We start from the raw sequence: 19,771 nt of genomic DNA on the forward strand, positions 1-19,771 counted from the left end.
AGCTAGATCAGTCTTGAGAATTTCTGGTTTGCAAATGTTATTATTAGATTAGTGAATTTAGAGTAAAATATCCTGAATCATGACATAATGCATGGTACTGTAACTGTGTTAACCTTTTTCCCCACAAAAAATAAAACTCTCTGGGAGTCATTCTGAAAACAGTCCTTTCTTTGAAGATTTCTTCAATTATACCTCAATCATTAGAGCATTTCTTAATACCATTTAGGATCTACACTTAATTAAAAAAAAAAAAAAAGGGAGGGGGGGCAAGAGAGAGTTCTAGTTGTTAATGAAACCATATCCCTACTGTTTTTTGTTTTGTTTTGTTGTCATTGTTTTTGTTGTTGTTGTTTGTTTTTGTTGTTTGTTTTAAATCAGATATGTCCCAGGAAAAAGGCAGGAATTAAATATAAAATATTTGCCTTTTAGACATCTATCTACTTGACATGATGCTAACTTTGTTCTCATGAAATGTGTCTTCCCTACATCTGCTTTACTGTTAACCTAGATAATCTTCCATCTTTATAGCACTGAATGTTTTCTTCTGCCTGTAGGGAAGAAAAAGAAATGTTGCCTTATACACCAAAACGTTTCTATAATATCTCTCAGGTTGTATTATGGAGAAATACACAATTTGCAATGAGACCTAAGGTACCAGAGCTTTGAATTTTATTTGCCTCAACCTTCTCCTTAGGCTCACTATCAGAAGGAATCCAAAGACCTTTAAAATGCACTTTCTGTCAAAGTTTTATTCCAGTAAAAATGTTAGAATATTTAACATTTTAAATGGAGAAAATTCAACATGACCAAGAGAGTGAGAACAGAAATAAAAAGGAGTTATGAGCAATTCCCTCCTTTACATTGCCTCCTTGCAAGTGAGTAATTTCTTCATTTTTTTTTATTTGTTTGTTTTATACAGAAGATAGAGAAATAATTAAATGTGAGGGAAATATAGTTTCCAATAAGAGGAACTGTTCAGCAACGTCAATGAGAACAAATTTGAATAAAAATATCATAAAAATATGATATTGTGACTTTAAGAATAGGATGAAAATAAGAAAAAAAAAGACAAAAAATAAAAAGATTTTGGGAAGGTACGTTTCAAAAATCCTGAAAATCAAATTAAAAAAAAAATAAAAATCTGGAGTTTAAATTAAAGTACAAAAGTACTACCTATTTGTTGAAGAGGAAAAGTAGGAAGAAAAGAAAAAAGTTAACATTCAAAAAGAAGAAAAAGTACATAGGAAGTATAAATTAGGCCATGTTATTAAACACAAGTGTGGAAGAATTGTTTAAGTAGATAAGAATAACAGAAATACCAAGGTACAGAATGACATGAAAGTAGAAAGTATTACTGACTGTTCATCTGCCTTCACCACAAATGGTTATAACCACATAACTATAAAAACATTAATTTCAGCAGTAAGGTAGTGAGATAACAGAGTATGAATTCAGCCTAGTAAAAGGAAGGAATGGTTAGAAATTTCTTTACCAAACTCTATTTGACTACAAAACTACCTAAAAGAACTCTGATCTGTTGATGTACTTTGAGCACTACTAAATGATGTCTGATACTCTGGAAGACTGGAAAAAACTAATGTGGTGCCCAACAAAACAGAAAAGGAGCATTATAGACCAGTTGGCTTGTGCTTACAGAAAAATACTGTAAAAGGTAATCAAACTATTCATAAATACCTAGAAGATAACACAGATATAAGTAATAATCTTCATAGACTTTCAAGAACAACTTGCAGACCAAAGTTACTGCTGCAAGGTGGTAACTAGTCTTGTGAAGATGAGATAAAAAGAGTGTGTATCATTTATCTTGACTGTGAAATGATGTCTTGATAGTGTCTCAGATGACCTTCTCATAAGCAGTTCAACCAAATAAATAAAGATGAGGAGAAACACTAACATTTGTAAAGAACAGTGATTGAAAACTCATCCTTACACTACAGCTATTAGTAACTGGCTATCAAAATGGAAAGATGTGATGAATACAGTTCTCCAGAGACCTATCCTAAGCCCTGAATATGGAACTATTCAATATTTTAATTAATAAGATATCTGATAAAAATAAATTAAAAAAAAAAAAAGAGAGAGAGAGAGAAAATTAAATCCTTATGCCAAGCTCGAAGTTTGACAACAAAATTAGGGTTCAGACTGATCTTGACAAATTGAAGGTATACTGAGACAGAAATAGGGTGCTATTCAGCTGGGTAGGTACAAGATACAGCTTTTAGGAATAAGTGTGGGCATAAATGTGGAACAGATAGCTGGTGATTAGAGAGCAGCATTACAGAGTCTTGGAATCACTAGGGTCATAAGGTGAACCTGAGTCAGCAAGGTTATAAAGTTGCAAGGAAGAAGACATGCCCACATGAACAAAGACTGTAGCCTGCAGAATACATGAAGGAATATGTCTACTCTACTCAGTACTTGTTACGCCTAGATTTCAGTATCTTGTACAATTTCTGAGCATCAAAATTCAAGAAGTATGTCACCTACTGGAAGAGACTTTGGAGAGAGTTGAGAGACCATCATAATCCAACAATAATTTTATTAATGTGAAGTATTTAACTGGAAACGTTCTCTACTGGTTTTGCCATATGTTTTTTTTATTATTATTTTTATTAATTTCACCAATTTTTTCTAAGTCCAATATCCTTTTTATATGATTATATACAGCTCTTTCCACTATTGCACATAGACAGAACTAGACTGAAGATGATGCAGAGGCATGCAGAGTGGGAGACTTATACAGCCCAGCATCATTCACTGCAGAAGTTGGAAATATGTAGTACTTGGAGAAAGAAAAGCAGTGTTTTTTATGAAAAAGGAAGATAAACATTGCTTTGGGGAATTCAGTTCTGTCAACATAATGGAAAAGTCACTCTATTCAAGCATTTCACAAGTGATCATTAATTGTATGTTCCTCATTTCCTGTATTTTAATTAAAGGCTATGATTTTTCATTTGAATGCTTTCAGCTGCAGTTGAAATCATAGGAGCTGTGCTATATTTAAATACAGAGCACTATATAATACTGCGTATTCTGAGATAAATCAGGTCAAGATATTTAATATTGGTATTCAAAAACGATAGATGTTTCTGTATGTCACATCTCTCTGACCATGTTCCCTCTATGTTAGATAAGAATAACAATTATTCATATCATGAAACTGCAGTGTATATATAAAACTAGTGTTTGTGAAGCATTTGCACATTATAGTAAGGACTGCTATAGAAAACCTGTGGGGAACATTATCCCTTTTGTCTCCAGGGTAGTAAAGATAGAATGCAATCACATCAACAACCATTCATTAGCTGTGAAATAAATGGGACTGAGCCCTGGAGAAAGGTTATGCTCTAATGTACACACGAAGGTCTAAAAGTAAAAGCAAGCTTCACAATAACATTTCATGACATCATATTCCACAGTCAAAATCTCTCAAGCTTTTAATATGGCTTATTAAATTTAGTAAATATCTATATAAATACAAAGTACTGAAGAGAATTATGGAAATTATAGTATTATCTAAATACTAATGATTCTGTAGTGTATATAAACCAGAAAGATTGTATATTGCATACAAGTGTATTTCTGCCTTTTTGGCACGCCAGTGGGTTATTTGAGAGTAATACTTTGCGTATCTATGAGGTTACTCCTGTCAGTGAAGTAAACACAGCTAAGCTCCAGACATTTAATTCAAAACCTGAAAAAACTGAAACTGGGATAAGCTGTGGACAATTCACAGCACTATTCAGTCTGAACCTGTTGCTCCCAATTTTGGAGAGAATGCCCTAAGGGGAAACAAAATATTCAAGGAAAGTGATCTTGGTTGTCACGCACTAAAGAATGCAAGAATGACACGAGAATAAGAGCAAATGTGGAGGAACTTGATGCAGTTGCTTAGTGTTTAAACATACCTGTAAAGGAGTCCTGAGAATCTAGTTTCTTTTCTATTGACTTCTTAAAAACATCACATTGTAAAACTGTGGTACAGGAATGTTCACAAACTTAGTCAGAAGGACACTTGGATACTATAGCCCAAACAACTGAAACAGATAGGTGTTTACATGGTCAGTCTATCCAGTGTAATGGTGGTTCTGGGCATGATTCAGATTGTATTAGGTACTTCAATGTGTTCAGCAGCAGAGAAAAGGGTTTTATAAATCACTTCTTTAGTTTTACTTATCTAAATCTTTCTGATCAAGCAGCCTCATCCCAGCTACTTGGTCATGCTAGTCTTCTTCAAAGTACTGTCATAGGCATCATGTCTCATCATTTCCTCAGGTACATTTATATAAACACAGCTCTGTATTCCAACACCCTGTATTCTAACATGTCCAACATGATCCAGCACTTGTAATTCAACCAGAATACCATTCTAATTTTATCATAGAAAGAAAACATAAAATTTAGCCAAAAGCATTTTTGTGTGTCATAGATTATATAGAGACCTCTTTTGGATACCCTTGCCATCAGAAAATTTGTCAGCCTGCTTTTACTGCTTCCTAAGAATTTAAAATCCTGTTTGTCTAAATGATACAATTTTATGCCTTCCAAATCTTCTGTGTCAGCTGATTTAGGTTTTTATCTATTTATTTTATATTTATATTATTAATATTATTAATATTATTATTAATACAATGTTAATAATAATGTAAATAATAACATAATTAGTGATGTTTATATATTTTATTTTTATATGATATAGTTATAATATTTATTTTATTTATATAGTTAGTAAAACAAACTGTGTCTAAATGTGGAAGACAGTGTCTTTCTGGTTAATATTCACCTACTGAGACATTATTTCCTAGGCACTTTGAGGTGTTTTGATAACAATGTTTTATCTTGAACCTCTTCCACAATGATGCCCTTAATTTAAGTTCAGTGATCATATATACTGTCATACACAATAAGTATCTTGTTGTATGTCTATATGTTTTTAAAGTATCAAATAGTTTCTTTTAAATTCATAGAAAAATCCTGTCTGATGTAGACTAAAAGAGCAAATAATTAAAGTACCAATTTATTGTAGACACCATTAAGTAAAAATGTTTTATAAGTCTCACAGTAGTGTAACTTTGAGTTGAAAGAGACGAAAAACAAAATGAGATCGCTAATAAATTGTCAATGTTCTCTTTCTAAAGTGCCCAATTTTCCATGATAGTTTTCTGTTAGTCTCACCCTGTATATGATAAGATATACAATTTATTTCACAGTCACTTACATTAATTAAAGCAGTATTATATATTGACAAGATGCTCAAAATACTTTTGATGCACTTCAGTGATCTATTATTAAAAATTACTTAATAGAATAATTGTAGTTTCTATTGGTTTGTTAGTTTTCTGATTCTCATCATGTATGACAAATTTACTCTGCCAACAATATGCAATTTCAGCACAGAACAGGAAAATTGTATCCCCTGGTCTTTGAACTCTAGCCCCTTGTCTGTCAATCACAGAGATTTCATCTCTCCTCTAAATCAAACACAATGTACTAGCCACAACCATACACAGGCATGATATCAAAGAGAGCTAATTAGCTAAAACCACTCCAAGTTGTTAAGATGCTTAGCTCAAAATGAAGGAACTCATGGTTTCTTATTCAAAAGAACATTATCCTAGATTGTTTTTTCTGCATTTGCACTGCTCTCAAAATCTTAGTTTTCCACCAGTTCCCCCACTCAGGGGGAGGAGGTAGAAGAGGGTGGATGAGGGGAAGGTGTTTTCAGCTTGGTTTTTTGTTTGTTTGTTTCTCACTTCTCTAGCTTGTTAATAATAGGCAATAAATTTTATTAATCTCCCTATGCTGACAGGTTTTTGCCTGTCACGATAATTGTTGCTGAGTGATCTCCCTGTCCTTATCTCAACCCTTGAGCCCTTTTTATCATATTTTCTCCCCCTTTCCCTTTGAGGAGGGGGGAGTGAGAGATCAGTTGTGGTGGACCTCAGCTGCCCACTTGAACAAAACCAACCACAAGTTAATATCCAATTAGTTTAAGTTAAACAGAATTTGTAGACCAGGAAAATATTAAGAATGGTGAGGAAGTGTGAAAATGGCTTAGAAAGTACAGGGCTAAGCTACTACTGTGGAGAACTTAGAGAATTCATTTCTACACGTTATACTACAGTAATGTATTCTGAGTAAAATGGGATTTCAAGCTTGGGAAAACAGAGATGGAAGGCTGAGGGTTGAAGGTGTGAAACATGTAGCAGGCCAACAAGGGGGAAAAGAAAGAGAAAAGAGATTGATTTAAGAAGTAGAGGAGTTGAATCTGACCCTCATCTCTCAGTTGAAATTGGACTGTATCTACGTGGTAGAGTTGAATTTCAATTTAAGAAAAATAATATTGATAAATATATTGAATAAAATGTAGGGTATTTCTTCAGTTGCTCATTAACATCTATTGCAATTTAAGTTACAGATGCATCTTGCCTTTGTGTGTAAAGAAGTTTTCATGGACCTAGTATGTAAGATATAAGTGTCATAGGAAACCTGAATCCTTCTGGATCATCAGATAAAAGCCTTACACAAGATTTTGGTGATGCACCTTAAATGGTGCTAGATGTCTATGGAAGGACAATTAACTGTATCTTAAATGTCGACTTTAAACTGAGTTCAAGCTTTTAGATTTCTGTTGTTCACTACGGAGCCTGAAACATCTGTCATTTCTGTAAACATTTGCAATGTGGACACCTATTACTCAATTCAGTGAACCCTTTGCAATATCGCCAGCTCCCCAAATAACCCATACTTGAGAACTGATCTTTTCAATAACAGCAGAACATCAGAAGGCTCATCCATCCATATGTCAAACAGCACTGGACATTTGGTTCAAAAACTGAATCAAGCCCCTGCTATTTAGCAGATTCTCATTTGGTTTCAGTGGGATTACCCATGTGACTTTGTTATGCTGTGCTAAAGAAATTTCCATGATCCCGTTTGTTGCAACTATGGTTTGGAGGATTTATAAATACATTACTTCTGTGAGGTTTCATTATTCAGTTTTCCTAGAGAAAAGGATATTGATGAGCAAATAATTTTTGGGCAAGTAACCATTAATCTTGAATCTATCAATCTTTCAGCATTTACAAAAAATTAATACATATCTGTTAATTATTCAAATTATCCAAAAAGGTTTAAAATGAATACCAGTCCATGGCTCAGAACAAATTATTTAAAAAAAAAAAAAAAGTACACAAAAATACTGTTTTTGTTGTTGGAGGGTTTGGGATTTTTTCATTCTCTTTGATCAGTTTTCAATTTATAATTAAACGCAAACTTGAAAGCCTGGAAAATTAGAAAAAAAAATGCATTTTTAACATTCAGATGAAATGGGAAAGAGGTGAATCATTGATTAGTGTTAAAAAGGACTACCCAAATGTATTATTATAATCAAAAACCAAAACCGATTCACCTGCTTCATCTGAATCTCTCGGGTTCAGATAAATATGAAGCTTTCATCTTTTAATATTACATTAACAGCAGGACTCCTTTTATTGGGAAAATACCAAAAATGATGTAGTCTCTGATTTCAGATGGCAATTACTGTTGTTACAAAAATAATATTTACAGTATGGAAAATATTGCACCATGTTCAATTTACATGGTTGAAAATGACTCACATTAACATATTTTAAGAAACTATGATTAATTATAGCATTTCAGTTGAAAAGATAAAAATTTGCATTTGAGAAGCAGTATCATCTATGCAAAGGCTGGTAAGTTCTTAAAAGTCACTTTCAGTTGTGTGGAAGTGCCTTAATATTTGAAACATGGGCAAATAAGATCGTTGAATGCCTAGTTAGACAAATGAAAGCAACATTCTAAAAAAAATAGTCATTTTAAATAAAAAATGCAAATATTTTCCCCAAATCTACCAGATATGAAAGAAAACTTCCCACTAAGCTACTAAGCAGCTTTTGTTGTTATTGCTTTCCTTAAGAAGATATCTAGCCAAAAAGTAGAAATTCACCCCCTCTGCTGAATGAAAAGGAAAGACACGTTCCAGGGTGGGGAGCTGAGTAAGGCAGATTGATCAGCTCTCTGAGTAACAACCAGTACAACTAAGAAAAGGCAACAGGTTATAGCAGTAGAAGACTCTCTTCTGAGAGGTACAGAGGCACCCATTTGCCAACCTGATCCTCTCTTGACAAAACTGCAGCTTACTAGAGGCTTGTATTGAGTATGTCACCAAGAAACTGCCAAGCCTCATACAGTCTAATGACTGTTATCCTCTGCTGCTGTTTCACGTGGCCACTAGTGATAAAGCCAGGAGCAGACCGAGGAGTATCAAGGAGTACAGAGCCCTGGGAGCAGCAGCTAAGGACCCAGGAACGAAGGTAATTTTTTCATCAGTCCTTTTGGTCAAAGGGAAGGGGATTGAAAGTGACAGTCAAATCAGGCAAATCAACATACGGTTACAGGATGGGTGCCACAGATGGGATCTGCATATCTCCACGCTGCAGCCCGTGGAGGAGCCCCCGGTGGAGCAGGTGGATGTGGCCTGGAGGAGGCTGCGGCCCATGGAGAGCCCCCGCAGGAGCAGGCCCCGGGCCGGAGCTGCAGCCCGTGGAGAGGAGCCCACGCAGGAGCAGGGGTCTGGGGGGAGCTGCCGCCCGTGGGGGACCTGTGCTGGAGCAGTTTGCTCCTGGGGGATGGACCCCGTGGTACGGAGCCGTGTGGGAGCAGTTCTTGAAGAGCTGCTGCCTGTGGGCAGCCCCCGCAGGCTCAGTTCGGGCAGGACGGCATCCCGTGGGAGGGACCCCACGGGGAGCAGGGGCAGAGAGTGACCGTGGAGGCGCGGAGGGGACAAAATGTTAGGGACTGGCCGCAGCCCCCACTCCCCGTTCCCCTGCGCTGCTCGGGGGGAGGAATTGGAAGAGGGTGGATGGGGGGGAGGTGTTTTTAGTTTTTCTTTGTTTCTCGCTTCTCTAGCTGTTAGTAATAGGTAATAATTTTTTCTAATCTCCCTATGCTGAGTCTGTGTTTCCTGTGATAATTGTTGAGTGATCTCCGTGTCCTTATCTCAACACTTGAGCCCTTTTCATTGTGTTTTCTCCCCCTTTCCCTTAGAGGAAGGAGAGCGAGAGAGCGGTTGTGGTAGAGCTCAGCTGCCCAGCAGGGTAAAACCACAGGGTAAAACCACCACACTATATATTGTATATATATTGCAATCTTTATATAACCATCTTTTCAATATCTGCTTTCCTCTACTACTGACTCATTTTTTCTCATGTTAGTGGTTTTTATTATTGCTGCTGCTTTTCTTCTTCAGTGGTGTTACCTAGAGCTTTACTTTGCCAGCACAGACAGAAATTCCACCTTGCCTTTCACCACGTACCATATTCCTCTCCTGTCACTCTCATGGCTCATCTATCCAATGAACACCAAAGTAAAAGGTGCAAGTTGTCACATCTGTATTCTCTTAATACAGCTATTATTATGAATTATACAGATACCTAAATATAAATTGTGCTTGGAGGTCATATAATTGATCATCTGCATCCAGGTAGAATCAACAACACCTAAACCTTTCCTATCAAATAGTAGGTCTAACCTACTTTAATATAATAAAAGAAAAAAATTTAAATGATGATCTTGCTAGCTGCTGCACTGGCAATCTACTCCTCGCACAGGTATCATTACCCCTGAAACAGTTGATCTAAGTCCCTTTTGTTTCAGTTACGCTCACCACTCACCATTTTGGGAGAATGAAGTGAAATACACATTTAGGTGTAGTTAGCATACATCGGCATTTGAATTGTTTTGAACCCTTCTAAAATCCAAACAGAAACACACAGTGTGGAACTTTCATGTACAGGAAAATTTACAGTATTTTATTCAGTTTATGAATAAAGGAACCAGTGATAGGATTGCCCTCTATTTCTGATTCATAACTTAGTAGATATTACAGTTTCTTGTCTTCTAAAATTGTCTCTTTTTTTTTTTGCTTTTTTTTTTGCCTTTTTTTTTTTCTCCCTGTCTTCAGACCTCTGATTGCTTTTATTGGACCTTCCCAGATTGCACAAAATGGTTCCTCTCTATTCATGGCACATACATATAACTGAGGAAGTCTCTTGGCCAAAGCATACATATTTAGTCCCTTGTTCTTTAATTCAATTTCCTAAGCAAAGTTGGTATTCTCTAAGAACTTCAGCTAACAATAAGTGACAAACTTCAACCTCCAAAAACATTTACATTTTTTCATAAAAATTTCATGCCATCAATCCAGATTTAGAATTTCAGAGACTGAAGACTACTGATCTGCCAAAAAGTTAATTTGGAGGGTAACAGTATATAATGTCCAAAATTGTATTATATTATTTTGCACCATCTGAAGGGTTTCTTTACCACTCTTATATATATATTTATATATATATATAGTTTTCATGGCTGCTCCATACCAGGTGTTATGAATATTGTTCACTAGGCTATTATTTGTGTGAAGTAGTGAGTAGAATAGGAAAAATGTTATGGAAACACTGGATATTGTTTTAGCCACCAAAGTAAGACATCTTGACATCATCATGTTATCTCTACTGCTTTTTAACCCCCCTTTTGAAAAATGGGAGGCTCAATAGCACATTGCACATCCCGTTGAGAGCCATCCATTTCTATTAGTCCAACCTTTTGCTAAAAAATTAGTTCATAGTGTTACAGAGATGAAAGAATAATCTTTTTCCTAGTATTAGTTTTTGCCCAGAGGCTAAACAGATCCTGTGTGAATTTCAAAACATTTCTCAAATTTGTAAGTTGACATTATTTTTAAAAACTCATTTTTCTCTTTAGCTCTTTTTTTTTTTTCAAACTTTTATATTATAGGCAGAGATATTAAGTCGATCTATGGTTAAGGTTGACTGACGTTTTCTATGATAACATTTTATTTTCAATGGCTTTTAATTTTGACAAAGTATAACCATAGGGACTAAAAATGTACTTGCCAACTGACTGCACCAGGTTGATTTCCTACTTGCTTGCTTCAACCAAATCAATTCATGCATTTCCTAAAAAAGGGACATGAGAGAAATATTGTTTTCATATACTAAAAAAAAATATTGAAAATGTTTTTTGAAGAAGGTCTAACACCTTCTTTCTCAGAAGAGGAAATTGAAATTTAGGAAGAGTTGCTTTTCTGCTGATGATGCCGGATGCTGCCTCTCCGGACTCATGTGGGCAGTCAGGTGGATCCCCTGAGGGGTGAAGTGGCAGTCCAGACAGGTGACTGTGGGGAGCTCCGGTATCTGGAGACCCACCTGGGTCCTGAGGGAGGAAAGGGCTTTTGTGGGTGCAGGTGTGCCCTGCTTAAGGAACTCCTTGAGCAGGTGGCTGGGCTGCAGCGAGAAATTGGCAGCCTGAGGGGCTCCTGGGAGTCTCTGAGGGTAGCAGACAGGAGGTGTCAACCTGCCCCTGCTGATACCCTGCAACCCCCTCCTATGTCCCTGCCAGCAGTAGAAGCTGACCCAGCAGACCACATGCAGGACAGAGGGCTTGACCGCCCACAAGAGAAAAGGGGCTGGACCCTCGTCACAGCTCGCAGCAGAAGGAAACATTTGCCCCCGACACCCACGATGCCACCAACCCCCATGGTGTCCTTGGGAAATAGATTTGAGGCTCTTAGGCAGGAAAAGGAAGAGGTTGAGGGTCTGGACAGTAGTCCGAACCCGGGAAGCAACCCGGAGAAGCGTGTCAACACTGGGGAAAGTACTCAGCGTAGGGATAGGGACCGGAGGGGGCGCTGCATCACAACCAGTGCCACAAAAAAAGAACGGAGAGTCTTAGTGATAGGAGACTCCTTGCTCAGGGGCACTGAGGCTCCCATTTATCGACCAGACAATCTATCCAGAGAGGTGTGCTGTCTTCCTGGGGCACGTGTCGGAGACGTTAGGAAGGCTCTGCCACAACTCATTAAACCAGAGGACTACTATCCTCTTGTTGTCATTCAGACTGGATCCAGGGAAGCTGCAACTAGAAAAATGAGGTATATTAAAAAGGACTTTGCATCCCTGGGAAGGATGTTGAAGGGATCGGGGGTGCAGGTAGTGTTCTCCTCTGTCCTCCCGCTGGGTGGCTGGGACCCAGAAAGAAGGAGGAGAACGGGACAGGTAAATGACTGGTTGAGAGGGTGGTGTCCGGACCAAGGATTTGGGTATTTCGATCTTGGTCAGTCCTTTGAGAAGCCGGGTATGTGGGCTGATGACCGCCTCCAACTCAGCAAGTGGGGCACAAGTGTGTTGGGCAGCAAGCTCTCTGGACTGGTTACCAGGGCTTTAAACTAGGTTTGACGGGGGAAGGGAGGGGAGCTACAAGTGACAGAGAAGGGCTGGAGGAAGTTGTCACTGCTGTCACTGTTGAAGGCAGAAGGGAAGCACCTCTGAGTTGTCCGATAGGATTGTCTGAGGGCTCCTCAGAGATGGTAATGATCCCGATACCCCGTCCGGAATCTTCTTCTTGCATCCCTCCAGAGGTAACTGCGCCCGCTGCTTCCCTCAAGTGCCTGTACACCAATGCGCAGAGCATGGGAAATAAACAGGAAGAGCTCGAGATCTGTGTTCATTCGCAGGGCCACGATCTCACTGCGATCACAGAGACGTGGTGGGACATCTCGCATGACTGGAATGCTGTCATGGAGGGCTATGTCCTTTTTAGGAAAGGCTGGGGAAGCGAGGGGGTGGGGTTGCCCTTTATGTGAGGGAGGAATTAGAGTGTACCCAGCTCCACCTGGGAGAGGGTGAAGGACAAGTGGAGAGCTTGTGGGTGAGAATTAAGGGGTGGGCTGGTATGGGAGACACTGTTGTGGGGGTGTACTACAGGTCACCAGATCAGGAAGACGTGGTCGATGAGGCCTTCTACAAACAGCGGGTAGTAGCCTCATGATCACAGGTGCTGGTTCTCATAGGGGACTTCAATTATCCAGACATCTGTTGGGTAAGCAACTCGGCCAGGCATGAGCAGTCCAAACGGTTCCTACAATGCATTGAAGACAATTTTCTGACGCAGGTGGTGGAGGAGCTGATGAGGCGGGGGGTGCTCCTGGACCTTGTCCTTACAACAGGGATGGGCTTGTTAGGGGTGTGAAGGTTGGGGGCAGCTTGGGATGCAGCGACCACGAGATGGTGGAGTTCAAGATGGAACTTGGTGGAAGAAGTAAGGCTAAAAGCAGGATTGCTACCCTGGACTTTCAAAGAGCCAACTTTGACCTCTTCCAAGACCTGCTTGGAAGTATCTCCTGGGCCAGGTTGCTAGAAGGCAAGAGTGCTTGTGAGAGCTGGGCTACATTTAAACAGCACTTCTTCCAAGCTCAGGATCGGTGCATCCCTAAGAGTAGGAAATCAGGGAAGGGGGGCAGGAAACCTGCGTGGATGAGCAAGGAGCTAATTGATAAGATCAAAAGGAAGAGGAAGGTCTATGAAATGTGGAAAAAGGGCCTGTCCTCTTGGGAAGAGTATAGAAGTGTCGTCAGGGCCTGCAGGGACGCAACGAGGAAGGCTAAAGCCCACCTAGAGATGAGGCTTGCAAAAGAGATAAAAGATAATAAGAAGGGTTTTTTTACGTATGTAAACAGTAAAAGGAAGACTAGGGATAATGTAGGTCCTTTGCTGAATGAGGGGGGTGTCCTGGTAACAGGAGATGCCGAGAAGGCGGAGACACTAAATGCTTTCTTTGCTTCAGTCTTTGCTTCAAGGACTCCCCCCCGGGACTCCTCAACCCTGGTGGGGGAAGAAAGGGGCTGGGAAATGGAGGGCTCCCCTGTGGTTGACCCGAGGGTAGTTGGGGAGCGCCTGAGTGGGCTCAACGCACACAAATCCATGGGTCCTGATGGGATGCATCCACATGTGCTAAGGGAGTTGTTAGAGGTGATCGCCGAACTGCTCTCTATCATCTTTGAAAGGTCCTGGAGAACAGGAGAGGTGCCTGAAGATTGGAGGATAGCCAATGTCACTCTGGTCTTCAAGAAGGGCAAGAAGGAGGACCCGGGAAACTACAGGCCGGTCAGTCTCACCTCTGTCCCTGGAAAGGTGTAGGAACAGCTCGTTCTGGATGTCATCGCCAAGCAATTGGAAGAGACGAATGTTATGAGGAGTAGTCAGCATGGATTTACCAAGGGGAAGTCGTGCTCGACCAACCTCGTTGCCTTCTATGATGACATCACCAGCTGGGTAGATGGGGGCAGATCAGTGGATGTCATCTCCCTTGACTTTAGCAAGGCTTTCGATACTGTCTCCCATGACATCCTGATAGCAAAGCTGAGAAAATGTGGGATAGAGGAGTGGACAGTAGGGTGGGTTGAGAACTGGCTGACTGGCCGAGCTCAGAGGGTGGTGATCGGTGGCGCAGAGTCCGGCTGGAGACCTGTGACTAGCGGCGTTCCCCAGAGGTCGGTGGTGGGTCCGGTTTTGTTCAACATCTTCATCGACGACCTTGGTGAGGGAATAGTGTCTGCCCTCAGCAAGTACGCCGATGACACGAAGCTGGGAGGAGTGGCTGACACGACAGAAGGTTGTGCCGCCATTCAGCGAGACCTGGACCAGCTGGAGAGATGGGCAGGAATAAACCAAATGAGGTTTAATAAGAGCAAGTGTAGAGTCCTGCACCTGGGAAGGAACAACCGAATGTATCAGTACAGGCTGGGGGACGACCTGCTGGAGAGGAGCTCTGAGGAGAAGGACCTGAGGGTCCTGGTGGATGACAGGTTGACCATGAGCCGGCAGTGTGCCCTCGTGGCCAAGAGGGCCAATGGGATCCTGGCGTGCATTAAAAGGAGCGGGGCCAGCAGGTCAAGGGAGGTGATCCTCCCCCTCTACTCCTTCCTGGTCAGGCCTCATCTGGAGTACTGTGTGCAGTTCTGGGCTCCCCGGTACAAAAAAGACAGGGAACTCCTGGAATGAGTCCAGCGGAGGGCCACAAAGATGATACGGGGCCTGGAGCATCTTCCCTATGAGGAAAGGCTGCGAGACCTGGGTCTGTTCAGCCTGGAGAAGAGAAGACTGAGAGGGGATCTTATCAATGTGTATAAATACCTGAGGTGTGGGTGACAGAGGAATTTGGCACACCTCTTCTCAGTGGTTTGTGGGGATAGGACAAGGGGCAATGGCCACAAGATAGAGCACAGGAAGTTCCGCACCGGCATGTGAAAGAACTTATTCACGGTGAGGGTGACAGAGCACTGGAACAGGCTGCCTAGGCAGGTTGTGGAGTCGCCCTCTCTAGAGATATTCAAGGCCCGTCTGGATGCCTACGTGGGCAGCCTGCTCTAAGGAACCTGCTTTGGCAGGGGGGTTGGACCTGATGATCTTTCGAGGTCCCTTCCAATCCCCTTCGATTCTGTGATTATGTGAAAAAATGTGATTTATTGTTTTTATGAGAAAGCTATAAATGGGATCAAGCCTACAAAACGAAAGAGTAAACAATTCTTCCTTTTATGCTCAGTAAAGAAGGTTTTAAAAATTTATGTCTAAATTTGCTACGCAAATCCATCTAAACCTAACCATCCAGAAGAAAATGTTGAAGCAATGAACTGTGAGTTGGATGAACACTCAGCTAACATAAGTAACTCATGTCTATGCTAAATTCTGCTTCAGAGATCTGGGTATTAGATCACCTAATATCATGAGGAATCATTTAGAAGGATTGTTTCTGAAAATCCAGATCACTGACTAAAACTAAATAAAGAGCTTTCTAATTTTTCATTTCTCTTTTTTCCCTCCATTCAGTAAAATAGGTGCTTTACTGTTAGGGAATTCAGAGTTTCTCAGGGAAACAAAGAGGAAAAATCAAGTATCTTATCCTTCTGGGAAATATTTTGGAAAAGGATCTGTGAAGCTTCCTGTGCTTAGTGAATACCATCTACTAGCCACAGTTGCTTCCTGTGTATGCTCCTACCCGCAATGCAAGAAGTGGTAGAGCTCCCATTTCCTCCTCTGAACAAAAAAGAAATCCAGCTCCAGGTTCCTGAAACTTGTTTTCCTATGCTCTGCTGGGGCTGTTTTATAGAGAAAGTGAAGGTAGAGCAGTGAATTAAAGTTTCATGGTGAGCTTTGTCACTGTCCTATGAATCTATGTTGATGTGGAATTGAACGGAGAATGATCAATGATAGGGTTTGGTGAAATTCACTGACACTAAAAGAATTTCATCCTGATATGGGAGACCAAACCAGAGGGCTACACTTTTAAAGTAAACAGTCAGAGCATCAGTTCAGGCATTTTTTTTATAATTATCGTAGCTGATAAATTGTTAACACATCCTCTAGACCTGGTTTTGCCTCAGTTAGCAAGCACTCCCTAGAAAATTCCCAAGCATAGGGAATTATCATTAGCCACAGAACTGTTCCTAAGTACAATATGGATGCAAAGAGAGTTTAACTGTGTGGATGAAAGCTGCACTATGTCATCTTGCCTGAGGACTAAAAGTGCTCCCCAGAAAATATTGTTTTCTAGTATAGACGTAGCCTTCAAATCACATTTACACATTGTCTTGATCTGAGAGAACAGCAGAGGCCTGGAAATATTTAAATGAATGTGGCATAAGATTATAGCTTTCTACAATTTGAGAATATACACTCCTGTTGTGCATACCCAGCTCTCAGAGATTAAGAACATTGAGAACTACCAGGCCTGTAAAACACTGATGGATATGAGCACAGACTTGGCTGTCATTATAGAAAACACCATAGTCAGTGGCAAAGCCACTTAGAAAATTCCTGCCCTTTCATATGCCACTTGTTCTGTCTTTATTCTTCAATTTAGTGTCCCCTCCACCGTGTCTATATGGTTGTCTGCAAAGTCATATTGTAAATCGTTCCATCGAGCCAATCTGGATCAAAAGTGACAGGATGTACTTTAGGGGATTATTTTCATCAGAGTTCTTTCTTTTTCATTCAGTTTTGGACAGATAGTGCTCAGCCCTGACTTTTGGTTGACGTTTTAAACTTCCCTATGTTTTGAGTTAAATGAGGCATTCCTTCACAATGCAGCATGACTGTAGGTTACTGAGGAGTGTCACGGCAGAGATGATTGCATCCCAGTGGCAGATATGATTTGTGACAGTGATGTCCTTGGAGAGCTGAATGGTGAATATTAGATGGTTATTAATAGATGGTTATTAATAGATGTCATCAGTAAAGACAGCAATGCAAAGTTTCTCTTTTTTTCTAAAGAAATGGTGAATAAAATTAAGACATTAAATCAAGATAAAAACTCTCAAAGATCAACAGAGAATCAATTTTGTAATTAGTATATGGATGTTATTTCCATGATTATGGCTTATCTTATTCTCTCTTTTAAATTACGTTAAGCTGACATGGAATTCAGAAATCTGAAGATATAGACAGCACATTTACAGGTATTTTGAAAGTTACGCATCTTTGAAAAATATATATGGTATATTTGTATTGCTAACTCCTAATGCATAATGAATGTGAGACAGTTTACAACTCTTTCATGTATACATTACCTAAAATGTATTATATAGAAAGAACATTGGCTCAGGTCTTATCATAAACTAACAGAACCAGAAACTGGCAATCATAAATATTGAAGTCAAGTAATACTCTTCTGCTCCCCAAAGGTAGCTAACAAATGTAACAGCCAGCCATCGGTGGAGTATCCAATGCTGTTTTCGGGGGGCAGAAGCCAACCAAACCCTCTGCTGCACTATCTGTTAACACTTCCTAAACACATTGTCTGTAGCACTTCATTTTCTACAAGAAAATTTTCCAAACTGTTCTGGGAAATAATGTTTTATGAGCACCAGGAGGGAATCAGCTTGCTCCTAGAAACACATCAGCACAACCTGGTGCGAACAGCAGGAGACTGGAAATTCTTATTTACACAACTCTATCCATTCAGCCCTTTTGAGCAAATGGTGATTTGTAGTAAAAGCTTGTGTCACAGCCTCAGCAAGCTCTCTGCTGTGCCTCAATTCATCTGTGGAGCCAGAACAGAAGAATGCAAATATTATAATAATGATGATAATGATGATAACTCTTAGAAATAAAATATGGAATGGCTGGACTATGTAGACAGTTTACTGAAAGGGTCAACGTACTTCACCATTTTCCTCTGGTACACTGGATACAGCCCGTATCCTATGAACTGGCACAGCAAACTACTGCAGCTCTTTGTTTCCTAAGTGGATATCACAGTCTGAGACACACAAGTTATTTTGGCATTAGGAGCATTTGTTTTTGTGACTCCAAAGATATACTTTGACAGCTTTGCCAGCATGAATAAAAAAATATTTCAGCACTACATTTTCTTTCTTTATACACAGATATATCATATGTAATGATACTACTGAAATCTCTATGTTCTTTTAAGAATATATTATTAAATGACATTGTTAGATAAGCAGCTTGAACATGAGGGGATATGGCTTATAACTTTTTTAGCTGAAATATGATCCTACTGCAATTAGTCATATCACATGTTACTCTGATGTATCATTCTGGTATTTTTCTAATCAAGATCTCAAAATGTATTTTTGGGTTAACCACTCTAATCATCAGTTCTGTCCTCCGTGCTTCACAAAAGGAAGTATAGGTAAATAGACACTTCCTAAGATAATGTACATGGAATAGTATTTTGGAACAGACTTATGTAACAGTAAATTATTCTGGTACTCGCTGTATTACCGGATTCATACTTTAGCAGTAAATCAGCTCTCTGACGAAATCTTTGGGGTGACACAGAACTCAGATATGTGGCAGTAAGAAAACACTACACTGAAGTTCAGCATTAACTCGTTTAAAGAAAGAGATGCTTTCTGAGCATAAGCTTTGAGTAAAAAATCCTGTTTATTTTTGTTATTCTCCAGTTTTACAAATAGCTTTCAAGGAATTTATATAGTTCTTTTCTTCTCTGGTATGAGTGCAGCTTCATGTACGCTTCCTGCTTGAACTGGTGGACATTGCAAGGTTAGCACAGAACAAGCAACATGCACCTTTCAACAGAGATGGTCAAGAGTGCTGCTTCACACAATGGACACAGCTGTGTGGGAGGAATATCATTAACCTGGCTTGCTCACTCCTCTCAGGTAGGTCTCTGATGGGCAAAAGTCTCTTTTCAGAGATCATACACCAGTGCTATTCTGCAAGAAACAATTCTTGCCCCTGCATTGAATGTGTGTGTGCTAAGAAATACAGAGACACTATGTGGTTTTACACTCGCTACTAAAGGTATGAGGGAAATGTCTGGTCTGATATTAATATATAGGAGATGTAAATACCCATTGATTTCAGGGTAAAAAAAAAAAAAAAAAGAAAATGCTCATCAGACTGCTGTTTTCTCTGTTACTTCTGCATGCTTGTTTAAGTAAGGGCCAGCAATACTAGAAAAGTGATGAGACCTGCAGATGCATTATTAATTTTAAATTTTCAGAACACAATGGAGGTTGTTCTTCCTTGTCATAGCCTTTCCACTGATGTGTTTGAAAACTGATACTGTGGCAGGCACAATGGCAAGCAGTTTACTGTTGGTCTCCACCCTGACCTGTTAAAACTTATTTGTCATTACAGAGCCCACGCAGGGTAGCATCAGATGATCATAATCAAACCTGTTGAAACAGAGCTATACAGTATTGCTGTGATATCTATGTCCAGTTTTATGGCTGAAGAGAGTACTATTCAAGACAGAAGTAACATGCACTAATATGTGAAGGATATTCAAGGAAAACAGATAAATCCTGAACACTATGGAAGAACTCTATTTGCAACAAATCTGTGTGAAAAAATAAATAATTCATTACAGTTAGATACTT

The 19,771-nt window shown here is 39.7% G+C and overlaps 1 long non-coding RNA gene across 3 annotated transcripts in view; it reads left to right on the top strand.

Annotated features, from left to right (window-relative positions):
• The first annotated feature begins 7,758 nt into the window (after positions 1 to 7,758).
• The window catches only part of LOC125183642 (uncharacterized), a 94,111-nt gene continuing 82,098 nt past the window's right edge, over positions 7,759 to 19,771 (top strand). The window contains exons 1-2 of one of the 3 annotated variants that reach the window (XR_007165971.2): positions 7,759 to 8,357; positions 18,889 to 19,048. This is a non-coding gene — a long non-coding RNA (uncharacterized lncRNA). Of the gene's footprint in view, positions 8,358 to 18,657; positions 19,049 to 19,771 lie in introns of those variants that run through there. The other 2 variants (XR_010830631.1, XR_007165970.2) reach the window with 2 other exon arrangements.

This window comes from Anser cygnoides, chromosome 3 (genome assembly GCF_040182565.1).
Source record: "Anser cygnoides isolate HZ-2024a breed goose chromosome 3, Taihu_goose_T2T_genome, whole genome shotgun sequence".
NCBI classification, from domain to species: Eukaryota; Metazoa; Chordata; class Aves; order Anseriformes; family Anatidae; genus Anser; species Anser cygnoides.